The sequence below is a fragment of the Myotis davidii genome, unplaced genomic scaffold (assembly GCF_000327345.1).
Source record: "Myotis davidii unplaced genomic scaffold, ASM32734v1 scaffold93, whole genome shotgun sequence".
Taxonomy (NCBI): domain Eukaryota; kingdom Metazoa; phylum Chordata; class Mammalia; order Chiroptera; family Vespertilionidae; genus Myotis; species Myotis davidii.
In genome coordinates, this window is record NW_006292095.1 from 9,978,026 (window position 1) to 9,985,905 (window position 7,880).

A 7,880-nucleotide genomic window follows, 5' to 3' on the forward strand; every position below is an offset into this window, starting at 1 on the left:
AGCCTGTGCAGTGGGGGCTGCAGACCGGGCTTCAGGGGCAGGCGGGGCGCTCCAGGCTGCAGTAGGAAACTGCCGAATGGGTACAGAGGGCACCAGTCTGCGACCTCAGGCTGCGAAGCAGTGAACTCAGGAGCAGGAGCAGTCCATTCCTCAGATTGGTGATGTAGATGCCACCACTGTTCCTTTGTAGATGTGCTGTTCCATTTGGAAGTCAAGGTGGTGCCACCTAAGTGGGTTCCTGCTGCAAGGATTCGGAGGACATCCTCCTCCTCCATTTGCAGGACATCAAGGGCTCCGGACATTGTGACAAGTTTCCGTTTAAGTTATGTGGGAGCCCAGAACAACGCCGTATGGTAGCGCGGAAGCTTGAACCAATATTTTTAAGTCGTTGTTGCAGGAGATGGCAATGTCCTCAGGGCACAACGGAGAGTCTGTGTCACACAGAGCGATGGTGGGCGGGTACCGTAAGTGTCTCTGTGAGAGGCCGGTGGACAGCCCTGGGGCCAGTAGCCACCAGAAGTCTTGGCTCCCGGAAGGCTGCCTGCATCTGGCTGGTGAAGGTTCCAGAAGTGAAGCTGCCGGCAATGGGAGTGGCTCCAGTGGCAGCAGCGAACTTCAGCACAGCTCGCTGGCCAGGATTCCTGGACGATATGACACTGACGTCAGCTGGGGTTCCGATGGCAACAATGGCCCGAGCCGCCAGCAGAAGCTTCTCCCAGGTTCTCTTCAGATTGATGATGTAGATGCCATCACTTTTCCTTTTGTAGATGTCCTGTTCCATTTGGAATTCAAGGTTGGTGCCACCTAAGTGGGTTCCTGCTGCAAGGATGCGGAGGACATCCTCCTCCTCCATTTGCAGGACATCAAGGGCTCCGGACATTGTGACAAGTTTCCGTTTAAGTTACGTGGGAGCCCAGAACAACGCCGTATGGAGCCCTCCCTGGGTAGCGCGTTAGATCGTAATAATATTTTTAAGTAAAATAAACACTTATCAGAACTGAACTATAATGGCTATAGATATTGTTACACCATAAATCAAGAGACTTTTCATACTAGAAACTAAGGTTAATGCACAGTTGGATATTCTTTTAATACTATTGGTTCAGTTATTCTCAAAGAGAATGTGTATAATTAACACTAAAGTAGAGCCCTTTTAGAACTGATTTAAAAAGAAAGAAATGTCAAGAGCTTATATTTAAATTATAATTATTACTAACCTACCCAGAACAAATTAAAATTTGCACTCCAATATGCATATTGGGTATTTTCCAGAATTGAAAAGCTTCAATATTTTCATTGATCTGATAATGCAAACAAACTTTTCTTGGCACTCCAAAAAAATTTTTTTTAAATGTTCTACTTTCTCTTCTACAATCTAAGGAGAAGGGACCCTTCAAGTACTACAAAAACAGTGGAAAGTTATTAATATAAAAGCTTCAAGATCTTTTTTCTTTTTTTTTCTACATGTGGCTCATAAAGCAAATATTTTTGTATTAGATCGTAATCATTACCAAAAGCTTCAAGATCTTTAAAAAAAAGAGCTACGCGTTATTAATATGGAACAATCCTAAGTCGAGAGAACTTGATAGTTCATATAGAAAGCTTTAAGATTTCCATGTTTATTGTCAACATCTCCTTTAGATCATACCTTTCATTTAGTTTTTCATTCACGGTGTTTACCAAAAAGTGGACAATATAGACTACATGACCTTTAGTGGGAGAGAAAAATAAATATATATAGAAACTTAAGCCAGAGGCTGGGGAGATGTACAAAAAATTAAAGCGTAAGAGACTAGATTTACTATCCAACCTCCAACTTGAAATAACAAAAGCAATACGAAACAGACAAAATATATGTAAAAATGGCTTTCAAAATACTGGACATTATTCAATGAAGGAGAGTGATCCCAGAGAGAAAAGAAACTAACTATGTCATCCATAGGATCGTCCTAAGTATATTGCCTTGAGGGAATTTCTAGCCCACAGAACTAATGCAAGGAACCCAAGTAGAGCCTGGTGGACCAGCTAGGTATAGATGGAACTGAGAATCTGAGGATATTACGGTGGTTTGGAATTTTCAGGAAATTACTGGAGAAGAAAATGCTGAACAGAGAGAGAACAGTTCTTCCCTTCCATTCTCTCAACAGGTTAATGGATAAAAATATCCTTGGGTGAGGATTCACACACACACACACACATACACACACAATTAATATTGTAACTCTACATTCAGGGCCAGCTTTCTAGAAGGGCCCTACGCTTGGAAAAATACTTTGCTATCACTGCATTGAAATTCTCAATAATTTTTGAACAAAAGAACCCATATTTTCTTTTAATACTGGACCCCACAAATTATGTAGCTGACCCTGGTACAGGAATCAAGACACTGTCATATTGGTGCAAAGATAGAAAATTGGGTTATTAGATAAATACAGATCCCAGAAATAAACCCACACACACAATTGATTTTTGATAAAGGTGTGAAAGCAAGTCAGTGGGAAAAGGGTAGTCTTTTTGAATCAAGAATGCTAGAAAAGTGAAAAAATATATGCAAAAAGAAATGAACTTTGATCCAACTTCACAGACATACAACATTAGCACAAATAACCCCAGGTGTAATGTAAACCTGAAAACTATAAAACTTTTAGGAAAAAACTTCAGAGAAATACTTTATCCTTGGGTCAGACAACGATTTCTTAGCAACATTACAAAAAGCATTATCCATTAAAAAATATATATACAAGGAAGACTTCATGGAAACTAAAATCTTCTCTTTGAAACAAATGAATGAGAACACAAGCCAGCAACTGGAAGAAAATATTTGTAAAGCATAAATCTGATCAAGGATGTATATTTTTATGTATAAAAAAAAAACTCTCACAGCTCAGTAATAGAAAAACACAACCCAAATATGAATTGGCAAAATATCTGAATGAAAAATTCCGAAGAAGATATAATATGTCATGTAAGCACATGAAGAGATACTCAGTATCCTTACTATTAGAGAGTTGCAAATTAAAATCATATGAATGGCTGAAAGTAAAAAGACTGACTATATCAAGTGTTGGTGAAGTATAGAGGGTTTGGAACTTTCATACCCTATTGGTGGTAATGTAAGGTGATACAATCATTTTGGAAAATAGCGCAGCCTTTGCTTTAATAGGTTAGCATATACGACTATATGCTCTATCCATTCCAATTCCAGATGCTCAGGTGAAAAGGAAAAGCATATGTCCATATAAAACCTGGAACAAGAAGCTTCATTGCACTTTATTCATCACATCTCCACACTGGAAAGAACACAAATGTTCAAGTGGTGAATATAAGTCAAATTGAGATAAGTCCATGTAATAAAACATCACTCTGTAATGAAAATGAAGAAACTACTAATAGATGCAACAAAGATGAATCTTAAAAGCATTATGAGAAGTTAAAAAAAAATTGGGCATGAAACACAATATAAAATTCTAGACAATTAAAAGTACAGTTATAGAAAAGGCAGATCAGTGGTTGCCACGGCCCAGGATGTGGTGTGATAATATTAATTTAAAGGGGGCATGAAGAAACTTTTGGGGGGTGATACAAATGTTCTATATTATGATTTTAGTGGTGGTTACATGACTATACATATTTGTCAAAATTCATCAAATTGCATATTTCAAATCCTAGTTTCATTTTAAGTAAATTACTTCTCATTGAAGCTGACAATTTAAAAAAAATAGAAATGAAAATAGAAATTCATTTCTATTTTGTTTTCCATAAGAATTGCAAAGCTGCAGTCAACAAAAAAAAAAGGGGTGGTACTACTTACCTTAGAGATAAAATGTTCTGTTTTCAATGATGTAAATTTTATCCATGAAAATCCATTGTATTGTTTATTGGTATGCTTTCCCTGTTAGTTCACTATAAAAATACAAACGAATTTCTCTTTAACTATGTACCTGATGTTCTTCATAATCTTACCTGATATGTAGATGGAAGAGCGAATATCCATGCAAGAAAGAGGTAATACGCAGACTCTAGAATTCACTTGACAGTCTCATCTGGCTTTCTGATTGCATTTTAAACAGTGTTGCACAAGATAAAAAACGGTATTGATATTCTTTAGTTAATACCCTTCCACAATTAGTTTCTGGTGATAGCCATGTAGAAACTATCTCTCCATAAATCTTGACTAATAGCCCTGAAGTCTTGACAAGGCTATTGTCCACCCTTGATCGACCTAGACATGGTCTTAGAATCTGGACTTTGAGGACCTTTCAGAGGAAACAGTTTTGTTAATAAATTTTGTGTAACTAGAATTACAAACCTGTAGATCTGTGGGAGGGAGGGGGAGATGGGGGAACGAGTTCTTTAATGTTATCTTACAGCACCTCCTAGTGTTTAGATATTAAAGGTTTAAAGATGGCCAAGTCTTTATTTTTCCCCAAAATCAGAGAAATCAGAATGATTCTTTTTTGTGAAAAGTAAGACAATACAATAAGTGGATTTACAAATTATTTACAAAGAAGTAAACTGAGGGGGGTCTTGATGTAAATCCGCTACTTGATTTCCAAAGTAAATAGAAAAAAATATCTACTTTCAGGATAGCCCAAACTTTAGAAAACATAGCCAGAGTACATTGAGATTTTGTTTTTTTCATTTCTTAAAAGATACCTTAGTTATTCTTCCTAATATTTTAGGCTCTTTTTTATCCTTCAGTCACAGTTTGCTTTCAATATGACTTCGGGTTAGTTTCAGGTGTACCCACCTGACACCATACATAGTTATTACAATACTATTGACTATATCCCTACGCTGTACTTCACATTCCTGTGGCACTGGAATTTTTTTAACAGAGAGGTTTTTTTAGCCATTCAGCCACCCCTAACCCCACATAGAGTGCTTATTGTTGAAAGAACTGAGCAGCGCATAAAAAACTAACAAATATGGTCTTGTCATCACGACAGACCCCAAAGAGAAATGAGGGCCTGTCTCATTAAAGTCACTGTGTGGCCAGATGCCACATTTTCAGGTGTTTTGTCATGTTGTCATTCTCAGCACAGCCTCCTCCAGCCTCAGCTCTACCACAGAATGAGGTGAGAATAATCCGCAGGTCCAAAGTGGTTATGATGATGGACAGGACAGCTGTCCCCATGCTTAGGTAATCAACCTTTGAGGATAGACGCTAACCCTGCTTGTGCCATGCAAGCTGGCTTCTGCAGCAGCTGGACCCTTTATCTCAGTCAAGTTCTGAGCAGTTATTCAGCATGGAGAAGGGTTAAGCCCACGTTCAGCAGAAGGTAGGCAGTTATTTGTCAAGGCTAAAAGACATGGTTTGCAAGGGAAAGATCATGGCAAATTCAGCCATGCTTACTTACCAGTAATGATGAAGTGCTAAATTCAATGTCTCTTTCCTCATGCCTATTTTTCCTAGACTTCTGTTAAGGCAGTATTTCTCAACCTTCCTAATGCCGCAACGCTTTAATATAGTTCCTCATGTTGTGGTGACCCCCAGTTTCATTGTTACAAATGGAACATAATTAAAGCATAATGATTAATCACAAAAACAATATGTAATTGTATATGTGTTTTCTGATGATCTTAGGCGACCCCTGTGAAAGGGTTGTTCGACCCCCAAAGGGGTGGCGACCCACAGGTTGAGAACCGCTGTAAGGTAACCAGCCACAGTTGGAAATGGGAAAAAACACACGCAGCACGTTTTGCTGAATCTCAATGACTCTGAAATAATTTGGAGGGGAGCCGGGGGTTGGAGAGATAAAAGTTACAATGTTCTGAGCTTATCTGTGGATATCATTGATCCATGCTAGCCTTCACCCAATTCCATAGGTGACCCAGAAAGTCAATTGGAATTCATGTCTCCCATATGGATATTGAACAGCCAGATCAAGAGGGGAGGAGAAGCATCTATCATTGTTATATTAAAAAACAACAATATATCTGATTTCTCACTAATGTCATCTATCTGTAACTAATGGCTAGCATGAGTCTTTTCTTTTTCAGTTTCTGCTGTTAGTATATCATTGAAATACTCTTTTCCTCTACTGGAGAACATCAGCAGGTGCCTTTTAATTATTCAAACTCCTCTGGAAACCAAATTACTTAATGTAATTATATCAGGATAAAAGAATTTGCTAATAAAAGCCATTTACAGTTCTTAGGAAATTTGATACATATATATATATTTACCACTTTGTAAAGGGAAAAGGTTGATTTTTCTTTTTGATTCATTTCTATTTTGTTTTCCATAAGAATTGCAAAGCTGCAGTCAAAAAAAAAAGATGGTACTACTTACCTTAGAGATAAAATGTTCTGTTTTCAATGATGTAAATTTTATCCATGAAAATCCATTTTATTTTGCTGTAGTTTCACCTGAGTGCATAGATAATGAGGGTTCCCCGTGTCATCTCTGGTAGAGTAAATAAGGGGAGAATTTGTTCTTACTGAAGTAAAAGAGCATCTTAGAGCTGAAAAGAAACAGATGTAGATACCAAACATAAACAGCCAAACAGAGCGTGAAAGAATGCACGACTACTGCTATGAAAGAAAAGTAAAAATAAACACCGTAATTTGCATGCCTTTAAACAACTTCATTTTCTCTTAAAACGCTGGACTCTTATGAAGTTACTTTTCTAATTATCCCTGATTTTGAATAAAAGGGGAGGTGTTTTGGACGAAAAATTTAAGGACCACTTTTTTTAATATGAAAACCTGCTCAATTTCATACTTGAGCCAGCCAGTGAAGTACCCAGGAACCTTTACAACTTCAGAAAAAGCCTCCAGCTAGCATGCATGCCCACCTCGGTATGTAAAGGCTGCTCTTGGCTAGGATTTGACTCTGGGGAAATCATTCTGAAAGAAGCAAGTTTGGGAGGTCTAAGCACACACACATGTAACACAGCAACACATTTGCTTTCCTGGTGCAAAGAAAGAACAGCTGCACATTGCTCATGGCCCTCAGTGATGATCTATGTGGACCAACAAACTCTGCTTTTTATATTAGTGTTCCTGCAACTGACAACAAAGTGCTGTTTCAAGCAGCTACAAGGCAGAAAGTAGAGCTCTCATGATGCAAACAGCTGACACATTCTTCAAAATTTTTTAATCTTTATTTATCTACGTTTTTATTGAAGTATAACTGGCATACACTGATATATTAGTTTCATATGTATACTAGAGGCCTAGTGCATGAATTCGTGCAAGAGAAGGCCTTCACAGCCCTGGCTGCCTCCTGGCCCCACAACCCCCCTACCCACCCACCCCACCTACTGGTTGTTTTGGAAGGTCTTTCTGGAAGGTCGTTCTGCCATCCGGTCTAATTAGCATATTAGCTCTTTATTATATAGCATTAGTGATTCAACATTTGGATGCTTTGAAAAATGATCACCAAAGTACAATGTTATTGGCTGTACTCCCCAGGCTATATAGTACATCTCCATGACTTACTTATCTTATAATTGGAAGCTTGTGCCTCTTGATGCCCTTAGCCCATTTCTTCTCTCCTCCCTTCACCGCCTCCGTCTGGCAACCACCATTCTGTTCTCTGCATTTATGAGTCTAGTTTTTGTTTTGTTTTGTTGTGTGCTATGTTTTTGAAATTTCGCATATAAGTGAATTCATGCAGAGATGACTGTGGAGATCAACTGACCTTCCAAACACACGACTTTTCAAAAATAATTTGTTTTTAGTGTAAACCTTGTATAGCCTATCAAAAATAGAACTATTTATTTTTTAAAATTAGCCCTATCTCATTGAGAATTGTTATTTCTCATTAAACATTGAACTGATCTGCTATTCTTTTTTTATGTCTTAGTTAAGATTGAAATGTACTTGTCTCAATCACTGCTTTCACAAAGCTCTGGTGTTTTACTTTTCAGCCA

The 7,880-nt window shown here is 38.0% G+C and overlaps 1 pseudogene; it reads right to left on the bottom strand.

The window, feature by feature from the left end:
• Positions 1-318: 318 nt before the first annotated feature.
• On the bottom strand, positions 319-880 carry LOC102761501 (annotated as a pseudogene).
• Between the last annotated feature and the right edge of the window lie 7,000 nt (positions 881-7,880).